At 36.9% G+C, this 12,913-nt stretch overlaps 1 long non-coding RNA gene across 1 annotated transcript; it reads left to right on the forward strand.

The window, feature by feature from the left end:
* Positions 1-5,902: 5,902 nt before the first annotated feature.
* On the forward strand, positions 5,903-10,565 carry LOC143738895 (uncharacterized). Its single transcript, XR_013204068.1, has 3 exons — positions 5,903-6,126; positions 6,451-6,534; positions 8,790-10,565. It is a non-coding gene; the product is annotated as an uncharacterized LOC143738895 (long non-coding RNA).
* The last annotated feature ends 2,348 nt before the right edge of the window (positions 10,566-12,913 follow it).

Below are 12,913 nucleotides of genomic sequence, written 5' to 3' on the forward strand. Positions count from 1 at the left end.
ATGCCTTATTAACACAGAATCTAGAAACCGAGGCCTGGGTCAGCTTCCTTTGCTGTTCATCCAGAAATCCCAGAAGTGGAAGTGCGATGACCATCCCGGTGATAGAGAGAAGCAGACAGGTGAGTAGTAATATAAGCAGGGTTTATTGAGCAGAGGCACGGATGTGAACTGCAGTGATGATCGAGGAGTAGATATATGAAGAATCAGAACTGGATGTGGAACTTGGCTCAATGGTTAAAGGGGCGGTTTAGGATTTTGGACATTTCCAAGTGAGCCTGTGTGTTATTTATCAGTGGAAACAGTTTTAAAAAATGTCATCCAGTCCTACAAATTGCATAGTTCGCCGGTGCTAGGCTAGCTTGAGTCAACGGTATCTGTTAGCCTGCCGTTAAAAACAGTTTTACCCACTCCACAGTTCACCAAAAGCTAATACCGTAATTCCTCAAATTAAAAACCGGTAGTCAATTAAACGCCGGGCCTCTGATAGTGGCCGGGGGCGGGGTCAACACAGACAAATAAAGGCCGGTATCAAATTAAGGCCGGGGAAAATGTAGTGTTGATGGGTAATCTCCTGTGCCTTTCATATAATGACATAACGTAACATACTCATTTTCCACTAGATATTTTCCTCTACATCTCATCATCGATGTCGGGCCGCTCTGACGCGACATAACTGCTAGATTCAAACTGTGCTTTCACGCTGAGCTAAAGACGGACTTTCAGCGCTTGTCATACCGTATATCACAACTATTCAGTGTTTTTATGTTTATTTAAGGTTTCAGACATTTACATACATATAATTTATAGAAGAACAATACATTTATAGTTTGTAAAATACACAATAGTGTCTATGGAAGCGGCAATAACAATTAATCCAATTATATTTGCAGAGGTGTTTTATTCATATCACAGTGCAAGTAACTATTAAGTCTGTTCTTCTCCCAGTTCACCGGCCACTTACTTTAATGTATTTCGTGAGAAACTGATGAATTCACGTGCTGTAATAAATCCAACAGACAGGAATCTCTGAACTGCGGCCCAAACAAACATCTCACGTTACAGATCAAGATCATTTATAACGTTAAAGGATTTTACCTTTACCGTTAGAGTTTGACACAACAAACTCTCTTACATGTATTTGAGAATCGGAGTTTGGAAGTTTAAGCAAGTTTGTTAATATTTAGAAAAAAAGTGCTACATCTGTCATACAGCGCTATTTTGGCTGTGGTGAATCACGTGCGTGCCAAGCATGACGCGTCACCATGGAAATATGGCGGGCGGGGGGATCGCGATGCAGTCTCAACATAGTTATGTCTGTCAGCCATCGCGATAGATGATTGCATCGTCTATCGGCCCAATCCTATGAAAAAGATGGAATTAGAAATAAAAGCCTGCTTCAAATAAAAGCCGGTTACCTTCTGCAGTTCAGGTAAATAAAGGCCCCGGTTTTTATTTGAGGAATTACGGTAAATTATAACGCCAGACTATCGATGTAACTGTCTGTTGATCATCGCATTGCAATAGTTATACTTTGTTCCCTGTATTTATTAGCAGTCTACAGCAGCGGCGGAGTGATATTAAGTTACCTCGGCAACCGAGAGAGCCGGTCCACATGACAATCACACAAGTGTATTTCCCTGACACTCATCACTACAGAAGTAGAGTATATCACCATGTTGCCAATTCCTCATTTACAATCGAATGTTTTAATATCGTTGTTCAAGGCTACTACTAGCTAGCTAGACGTCCCGACTGTAGTGCGCTTCTGTTCTGTGTTTACTTCTCAGCGCAGTGCTACTAACCGGAGCGAAGTAAAATCCGCTGCTGCTGAGAAACTAGTTCCTGTAAATGTAATGTGATCATTGAGATGAAAGAGTACTTTTGATTTCTAACCAGGGGCGTAGCCAGTAATGGACCAGGGCGGCACTGGCCCGCCCAGGCAAGTTTGATAAAAATATTTTTTTTGTTTATTTTTATTAGTCAAATGTATTTAAGAAAATATATTAATATAAACCTGATTTATTGTTGACTGGTGTGTGTGTTTAATTTGTTTTCCAAATAAAAAAAGCTAGGCGGGCTCTAGCTAGCTGCTCTTTTGTTAATTTATTAACATCGCCACAATAATGGCTAAACAACTTTCTTTAATGTGCTATTTGAAAAAAGCAAGAGTAGAGGCAGAAGACACGCCACTGCCTTCATCTACCGAGTCCACCCAGCCCCGTTCTTCAGACTCATTAACCCACAAGAAGGCTAGTCAGATGCAGGTGGTGGCCGCTTCTTGCTCCCTGGCGGCAGTGCTCTCTCCCGGTCAGCCCAATCTCTACCTGCTGATCTGTCTGCGATTAACGAACCACCTTCACAACCCAATTTAAAGGTATTTCCCTGCACTGTCAAGAATGGAAAATCAAGGAGCTTCTCATCAAAGTGGTATGGACATTTTTCTTGGTTGGAGTACAGTGTAATTAAGGACACGATTTTCTGTAAAATGTGCAGACATTTTCCCAGCAGAGCTGACAGCCCATTTGCGAGAGAGGGGTGATGATTTGTCGAATATTACAAAATGTGTAACTGTTTTTGCAGTTTGTCTATTAATTCTAATTTCTACTCGTTGATCTAATTTCCTTCTTTCACTGTCATATTTCAAAAACTTTGCGAGAAACTGCGTTCGCTCACAAAACCGTTTGAGCTTTTTGCGAGTGAAAGTTTCTTGGCGGAAAACAAACGTTTTTGCGAGCGAACGCAAAGTTTCTCGAGAGAACGCAAAAGCATTGACATTATTTTCTCATCTTATATTTTTTGTTCCTTTAGGGGCTCTGTGTTTTTCTCTCTGATTAAACATTCTTAATTAAAAATAAAAGATAATAATAATAATAAGGTTTTCTATAGTCACACAGGTTTGTTTGCATGTTAAACCCATGGCTGACAATTATGTCTCTTGCCGCTCACCGTACATGCTAACCTAAGCTAGCCATCATTTTTTTCTTGTGTTGAATCCATAGAAAAAATATGGCTGTAGTGTGTGTGACGTCACCCGTAGTGTTTCTGAAGAGCGTTTTTGAAGCCTAAAGTGGGCGGAGCCGGCTGTCGCCATCTTGGCAGCGTCACTCCCGGATAACAGAGAATGGGCAAAGAGGCGGGGCTTGGGTGGAGCTGAGACCACGCCCCCTAGCTCAACACGAAAGAGTTAGCTCAGGCTAAGAAGCTAATGCTATATGCTACTGGCCTCGCGCTACAGTGACAGCTGACTTGAAGAAGTAAAGCCAATAGTTGAAGTTCCCTTGCGATAGAGTTGATCAGAACATTTTCACAAGCTTCAGGTCTCAAATTAAACTTAAAAAAATGTGAACTAATGGCAGTTAAAGATTGTGACGTTTCAAACATATGTGGCATTCTTGTGAAGGATCAGGTTACATACCTGGGAACAATAGTAACTAAAGACCAAAATATAAGAAGTCCATTATATTTTAGCCCAATCGTTGAAAAAACAACAAAAAAAGTTAAACTCTTGGCTACAAAGAGACTTATCCTTGAGAGGAAGAGTATTACTGACAAAAGCAGAGGGAATTCCCAGACTTGCTTATTTGGCGCCTCTTTGGATGTTGATTGTAAGGTATCGAAAAGAATTGAGGATATGTTGTTTAATTTCGTGTGGAAAAACAAAACTCATTATGTCAAAAAGTCTGTAATAATGAACACAAATCAGTGTGGGGGCTTAAACTTTTTGGACTTCACAACTTTAAGCAAAACCTTCAAAATCAACTGGCTCAGACCATTCTTTAACAATCCAACATCACTTTGGAACTTTATTCCAAACTATATTTTCTCTAAAATCGGTGGCTTGAATTTTCTGTTATTATGCAATTATAATATTAGCAAAATCCCAATCAAACTGTCCGATTTTCATAAACACATGCTTTTGGCTTGGTCTCTCTTATTTAAACATAACTTCTCGCCTCATCGTTATTACATTTGGAATAATAAGGACATTCTCTACAAAAACAAATCTTTATTTTTTGAAAACTGGTACAGGAATAATATTGTACTTGTTGTCCAACTCTATGACACAAGTGGCAGACTGTACAGTTATTCAGATTTCCGTTCAGGAGTATGCACTTGTCTCTGATGCAATCCCTTCTGGTATCAGAAAACTGCTGGGAGGCATTAACTTCCCATGGCCACTGACTCACAATATGGATTTATCTGATACTGCTATGGGGAGTTTATGCTTTTCTGCGGTGCACCAGACGAAAAATAAAACTATTAGGACTTTATACCAAAAAGATATTGTTACTATTCCTTATATAATCCCATATTGGAACAGGTTAATAGAGAATGTCCCTTGGAAAAACGTTTGGTCTTTGCCTTTCAAATATATGCTTACTAATAAAGTGAGAGAAGTTGCGTTTAAATTAATTCACAGATTCTACCCAGTTAAGTGTGTGCTTAAGCGGTATAAACCAGATATTGAATCTGAATGCTCTTTCTGTAAAAGGTCAGATGAAGATATTTGCCATTTATTTTGGAAATGTTCGTACACAGAAAAATTCTGGTCAGATGTCTTTGAATTTATCCAAACCTTTTTCGTTACGGATTTCTCATTTTGCTTTAAAGATGTTTTCTCTGGTGTGGTCGACCTTAAAACGGACAAGGAAGTAAAGTATTTCATTATTAATCTTTTATTTCTACTCACTAAATATCACATCCATAAATGTAAGTTCAGGAGCTCTAAACCCTTCTTTCCTGTGTTTGAGTGTGAAGTCAATGAATACTTGGACTCCATAAGATATTCAAAGAACTATAAAGCTCTGAAGACTGTGCAGATATATTAAACACTTGTGACATCACGTGACTGAATGAAATTGGAGCTCATAACTGTAAGTGATGCTATGAATTGGACTGCTTGTTGATTAGCCTTACTGGACTTTGCAGACCCCACTGGATATGATTTATTTATGCATGTCCTTTATTTATTTATGTATAGTTTATTTATGTATGTATTTGTATGTGTTGTTTGTAACTGCAAATGCTGTCAATAAAAAAATAAAATAAAATAAAAAACACATTTCTAACCGGCATGCTCTACGCGCTGATCACCGGTGATCGGTTCTGCGCAGATTTTGCTCATCTCAAACAAGCCTATTATCAAGAGTGTGTAGCCGTTGTCGTTTTATTATAATACATATATCGTCGTCATTAATCTCAAGTGTTGTAACGCAAAGTTGAGATGATGCTGCCCAGAGAGAATTTCAATATGTGTGTTGGAGGAAAAGATGCACGAGAGAGAGATGGCGTATTTTCCCCAGGTTTAATAAAATGGCTTAAACGTCACACTCGTCCACATACATGGGGATTGAGTGAGAAAAAGTATACAAATAAACATTCAACTCTGGTCACACATATAAAAGGAAATAAAAGAAAGAGCACAAAAGTCGGTAGAGCGGTTATTTCTTCACCTGTCACATCTATTACTGACACTCTACACACATGCGCAGTTCTCATTTACCTCACATTACCATAAATGCACAAAGTGACGGTTACAGTCTCTATATGATATATGGTTACAGTGAGGAGGATTTTCTTCATCGGTAAATCTGGATCCTGCAGGACACACTTCAACACGACTTTCCATTAGCAGTGACTAAAATACAGTATTGGTAATGGAACTTAAAAAGAAACGTACAATGGAAAAAAATGTACAATGAAAAAAGACTAGGCCTATATTAAAACTATATTAATCACTACATTCTCAACTTTGGTGGTGATACTGATTTTTATTTATTTATTTATTTTTACTTGCGCACAAATCATGTTATGACAATCAAATGTTTTTTTAATTGAAAATTATAAACAATCAAAGAAATAATTAAATAGCCCATATAGCCTACAAAAAAAAAAGGAAATCACTTCCGGAAGAGAGTTATATAAAGTGGGCGGAGTCTATCTCTCAGCGGAAGGCATTTTATAATCATTCTATAATCATCAATCAAGTTCTACATTAATTCGGCAAAATGAGGTGCGAAAGTTTTGTAAACAACCTTACAGGAGGGACAAAACCAGTAACGTCATATGTGGAGGATCTGAAGAACTTGATCGAAGAGTTCAGAAGACTCAATGGCGCTGGGAAAAGTAAGTCCAACTCTTCAAAGTTATGTGTTAATATCCATGTGTGTTTCTGTGACTCATTTTAAAATAACATTATTTATTCTCGTATACGAAAGTGATATTAACAGGAAAAACTGTATCAACATTTGAATGTTTATTAATCAGCTCTGATCGACCGAAAGACCCTGAACTACAAGAAGATTTTATGAAATAACATTTATTGGTTATATGATATTTATAGTAAAACTGTGTGTTAATTATTGGAAAAGCCTCTTAATGATGAAATGATCGTGTTCAGCTCTTAATGAGGATTATACACTGTTCCTCACGCATTCGTTGTGTTTATAGATGACGATTACATGGATCATCAGACACTGGAGGATTGTGATATTAAACATAAATCTACACTACTTATGGTTGGACTTCTAAGCGGTAAAAACAGTTCATTTATAATCTTTAATCTGACTTTCATGTCGTCACTGAAGACAAACGCTTGTTTTCTCTGTGATTTTATATGAATAATTCTTCAGTGAATTCGGATCTTACACTGAAAGTCTTTGTATCACTGGCGTAGCCACGGGTGTGCCGGTGCCACCCACAGTGGCAGGTGGCACACCTAAAATAGATGCAGAATTCTTTTTTAAAGTTTTAATAAAAACGTTTCCTAAACTTTGACTATTGTTGTTTACTTAAAATATTTGTACATTTAAAATGTATTTTAATTTCTAAATTATTATCGTTAAAAAAAATATCTGCCGACATTCGGACTGCCAAGTGCCAACCAATCCGTAAACAGCCGCTGACTGGTACGGTTGTGCTGTTGAGGCTCGCGCAGCCTCATGAGGGGAAATGGAAACAAATGAGAGCAGATCACACAAAGAAACTTAATGAACATAGAGCGATTCAAAAATTGTGGAGTTTTTATATTTATAACATGATATGATACAGTTAAGCAACATCACAGTGACCAAGAGTGCTGTATACCATCACGATTGAAAATATGACACTGATTTCATATGACAGTTCAATTAACAAGTAATTAATATCAAGTCACTTACATTTTAGACACAATATTGACTGTTTTAGTTCTATTTGAGCAGCGAAAATAGTTCCAAACAAAGATCACAGCAGAACCACAGCGCAGCTCACCTGAACACATCAGCGCATTACTGAATGATTCAGCGCTTTGAATGAATCGATTGAGTCAAAGATTCAATGACCCATTAAACAACTGCCTCATTCCTTAATGATTCAGCCGTTTGAACGAATCATTTCTCAATAACTCACTCATTAAGACGGTCACCTGCCCCCCCCCCCCCACTGGTGATTTAGTTTCGTGTTTAAAAGTAGGATAATTCTTTCCAATATGTCATATTTGTATTTTCCAAAAATATTTAAAACAATCTCATAACATTATTTAATGCAGTTGTAATTTTTCAGTGTAAATTAATTAATTTGATTGGTAACAGCATAGTGTCTTATTATTTCAATTGAATTTATTGATCAGATCTAAGAATTTAAAATGAAAGATGAAGCATACATTTAAACCGATTTCTGGATTTTTACCCGGACAAGAGAATGGCCGTTTTACTTGTTCGAAGGACAAGCACATGTAAAGCCTTAATGTTGAGCCCTGAGTTATATTTTATATACTGTAGGCCTAGTATTATGTTTATGTGGCAAGCCAGTTTTACACATCAGCCCAGTCTATTCTGTGAAGTTACTGATAAGCCGGGTCCGAGTTTTTGCACATTAATTTGACAATAAATGTGGCACACCCAATTTTTCTTATGCACACCCAGAGACGCTTTTCTGGCTACGCTAGTGCTATGTATATTGTATTATTGTATGTCATTATTAATATCTGTGACACATTTAAACCCCACAGAGGAACAGTGTCGAGTGTCAGTGTATGATCACAGTTTAACCAGGATTTTATAATAACAGGGAACGTTCTGGGAATATTCTACAGATTATGAACAAACGTTCTTACAGTAACATTAATATAACGTTCATTCAAAGTGTTCCTGTCTTTAATAATGTTCTGAAAACATTAACACAAAAACATTATTTATACATCGTTCATGGGACTTTTTCTGAAAGCTTTCAGTTAGTTGTTTGGCTCGTGTTTTTTAAATGTTAATACTTGTTATTTGTTTCAAAACACTCAAAAATAACGTTCCCATAATGTTTGTAAAATTATAATATGGAACGTTCTCTTAATGTTTTGCTGACGTTCACATAAACATGAATAATATTTTTAAAACCATAAATAAAGACAGAAATAATGTTTTCATAAATGTTACCAAACGTTCGTAACATTTCTTTGTTTACTGGGAAGATTTAATGATTTATGGCGACTTCTCAAAATCAGGCCGTTATAATATTAATAACACACTCTCTATGAGACATTTATGATTGACATTTCTCTTCTTATGAGCATTAACAGTGGAAAAGTTTTGTTTATGATGAAAACTTCACAGTTTGTGTCTATATAACAATGCACAGAAATGAACAATTATCCCACATATTCCCTACATAATATACATGTGAACTTTATGATGATGAGTGTAAAACATGTTGAATTATTGATCCTTCATACAATTAAAGTTAAAGGTTCGGATTGAGAGATTCATGACACGATATTATTCAGTTTCTGACGGATGTTTTGTTCTTCTGCTCCACAGGATCTCTCACAGAACCTCAATCTCTCAAGAAAAAATCTTTTGACGGAAGAAGGCCCTCAATGCAGGAGGAGAAACACAGTAAATAATGTCGCTTACTGTAATTCAGCCTCACATAATCATCACATCAATATAATTATACTGTGAGCTGATCAGTTATAGTTCATATTTACTACCATAACATTCACTATCATATTCTCATATCAGCCTCTGAAAGTAAAATATTTCATGGCAATTAATTAATAATGGACACCTCGTGAAAATATGAAAAACAGTCACAGTGAAGGACTCGCCTGTAACACACACACACACACACACACACACACACACACACACACACACACACACACACACACACAGACACACACACACACACACAGACACACCTTATCAGAAACTGAATATTAACCCTTCAGTGTCTGTAAAGCTCAGAACATCATCATCCACAGCTCTGAATGATGAGGATCTTTATTAAGTCTTTATTAGAAGTTCTTCATCGTTCGTTGCTCTGAATAAAAGCAGCAGCTAAATTAATAAAAGCAAGTTATTACTTTATGATGAAAGATTATGAAGACAAACATTGTGCTTCTTTATAATAACATGCACTGATGGGTCGATATCAACAAGAGGAACATTTACTATATTTTTCATATTTCCATGAGGTGTCCATTATAAATGTATTTGTGTTGTGAACTATTTTACTTTAAGAGTCTGAAATTAGAAGATAATGAATGTTACGGATGTAAATTTGAACGATATCACACTTTAACTGATCAGACACAGTATAAATGTATATGTATGTGATTCTGTGCAAAATTACTGTTATAAGGAGTTTGAACACAATGGTGTCTAAATCATCATATAATGGTAAAAATCCACACACTCCTTTTTTATTTTTTATACTCTGGTTTTCTTAGTTTGGGACTTTTAATATTAGAGCTGTACAATATTGGAAAACACTGACATTGTGATATTTTGTTTTTCTGCGATATATATTGCGTTATGAAAACAATTTCACCTGATGATTTGAATACCTCTATTTGAAAATAATTAATAAGTCTATAATGATTGGGGTAATTTTGTACGGTTGTGAATCTGCATTGAAAATAATAAAGAAATTACAAGCATAGATGAATACAATAGAACAAAGACAGATGAAATAAACAGCGCTTTGTTTTTTCAGGTAAATTAACTATATTCAGGTACAGACATTGAATTATCAAATGTAAAATAACACTGCATAGTCTTCACTGTATAAATCAATAATGATTCAGATAATTAATATAGTTTATCTTTGTTAAAGCTACAAAAGGGATTTTCTCGTTGTGTTTTGTTGTTTGATTAACTTTGGTGACACAAACAGTTGTGGGTTTATTAGGCTACTGTCACTTTAAGACGAATGCGCATATTTAATACCGTTAATGACAAGCATCCGTTTTCTTTCTGTTTACAACTTATAACCGACTGCGTTTACGAGGAAACTCATCAAGACGGGCATTTTAACGTAATTTTCCGTGCACGTGTCTGTTCAAGCACAGAGATCACTGATGCACACATCGCGAAATTGATGCTAAAACGATAGTTAATATTCAACAATATTATTATCTCCTGCATTGACAGCATTATATGAGAACTGAACTTACTTAAGGTGAACTGTGACGATATTTTCTTCTAGAAACAAACTTTGTTGCATTATTTTCCTGTTATCTCTGTAAAGCTGCTTTGAAACACTGTGTTGTTAAAAGTGCTGTATAAATAAAGATGACTTGATTCTGTGAACTTTGTGTGTATTTGTCAGTTTAAGCACAATAAAGGCTGATTTATACTTCTGCGTCAGACCTACGCTGGAGCCTCTACGCTATACACTACCCGTTGGTTTTCATTTATACTTCTGCGTCGTTGTCCGCGTTGACGCGCAATTACACATGGAGAGGGAGCTTGTGAAACCTGAGGGAGGGGCTCTAGCAGACCAATCACAGCGCTTGCGTCCGCGTAGAATTGATGCATTGTTACATTTTTGGAGAGGTGCACGTCAGGGTACGCCGAAGGGTACGCGCGCTACACACAGCCTACGAGGAGCTACGGAGGGAGTTCGACGCAGAAGTATAAATTGGGCTTAAGAGTGAAAGAGAACTAAGTTTAATACTCTCGGGACGCTCCGCCTGACTCCAGCTTTCTGTGCTTCATGTGTGTCTCGCAAAACCATAAATCAGAAGTTTAGACTTAAGTTTAAAACACATGCAGATAATAAACTCATGATGATGAAGAACTGCAGTGTCACGAGAGCGTGACGGCGATAGAGACGATAATCAAAACAAAACAGATGTTTTAGTTTTCGGCAGAGTATCGAGACTTGAGCTGTAAAGGCTCCGCCCTCTTCTGGAAAGGGGGCGGAGCAACAACAGCTCATTTGCATTTAAAGACACATGCATGAAAACTGCATGTTTTTCCTTCCACTCAAAAATGGGCATTTACAACATTGTATAAACATGATCTGTGGGATATTTTGAGCTGAAACTTCAAACACACATTCACTTTTGCAAATCATTTGATTCGAACCAGTGATTGGGAGTGTGTATCAATCTGCCAAAGTCATGTGATCTCAGTAAACAAAGCTTAGTTACATGTCTCAGAGTTGTGGACTCGAGTCGCACGACTTTTGACTCGACTTGAATTTGAGTCCCAAATTTGATGACTTGTGACTCGACTCGTCATAATCAAAGAAGACTTGAGACTCGACTTCGAGTCCTGCCCAATCAGTCCAACGACAGTGTCCGATAACTTTGTGAAGGTTTACTGCGTGTTACTGACTTTTCCGTGTGCAAAGTAATTTAATTCCAATTAAACATTTTTCGGACTCAATTTTATCACAACCTCGAATTTAGGTCAGAATGGTCATTTATATAATAGTTATAATATAATAGTTTATTAATAGTTAATATAATAATTATAATATAATAGTTAATATAATAGTTTATCCTCGTTCACTCGGGTGCCAGAGTCGCACAGGGTCCTCGCACCGGCTGTTCATATCATGTGGGCTCACGATCACAAACTCATCAGCTTCGGGTAATTGGCTAATATCTTAGACGGTCACTTTCACGCTTACTCAATCTCAGATATTCTGTGAACCCCCCATGGATATATATACATTTGAATTAAAGTAACGTTTACTTCAGTCAGAGGTCATCACTATATAAGACGACCAATATTACTTCTCTGATAGTAGCTTTGGTTTGGTCATGCCGTGGTTTCTCATGTACACTTGACTAGAGTAACATTATATTAAATGGAGGAAAGGCTTTAGGTCGGTCCATCAGCGGTTTGCTGTCGGAAACGGAAATTCACTTTTTGTCTTTATATCCCAAATACACTTGAATTAGAGCCAAATATTATCCAGAACTATAATATCTCAGTTGGTGTGCCCTATATATGCTCCACTCAAAACTGTTAGTCTGTCACTAATCTGACACAGATTTGCAGTAACAGCGTAATCTACTAAAGTTAATCATTTCAGAGTAAGTCAGAATAAATCCCAATGTAACAATTTATTATTAGTCAGGTAAATGTATCATGCCAATTACATAATCAGTTCAAAGATAATCAATACAATAACATCAAATGCTCAGAGATAAAGAGTAAAAGATGTATACCTGATTCAAGATAATGATAAATCCATAATGCCGAGTGTCTGGAAGATATTCAACATTACGATACGGGCCGATCTCATTACAAATCACGCCGAGACATTTCTTTATATACTCAGACCAATAAAAAACCTAAACATATGCTAACAATGGGAATTTGCATTGATCTCTGTCTCCAGAGTTTACTCCTTCGAGGGCCGGATGACATGTGCATTACACAGACACATCCTCCTCTGTGAGATATCTCGAAACTCTTATAACCCTTATTACCTGCTGGGTTACTTCTGTGGGAATGAGACCTTATACCAGTCACACTGAGACATTAAATGACACCAGACATGTGTAGTGTTGTAAGTAAGATAGTTGTTCACGTTAAACCATGTAGATGTGTGTGTGAATATCTGGTGATCTCAGCGTGAGAGAGAGACGAGGTGGGGAAGGGAATGATGTGTAGATTGTGAGGTGATCAGCTCAAGTGTG

The sequence above is a fragment of the Siphateles boraxobius genome, unplaced genomic scaffold (assembly GCF_051911475.1).
Source record: "Siphateles boraxobius isolate OS27281-9 unplaced genomic scaffold, OSU_SipBor_1 158, whole genome shotgun sequence".
NCBI lineage: Eukaryota > Metazoa > Chordata > Actinopteri > Cypriniformes > Leuciscidae > Siphateles > Siphateles boraxobius.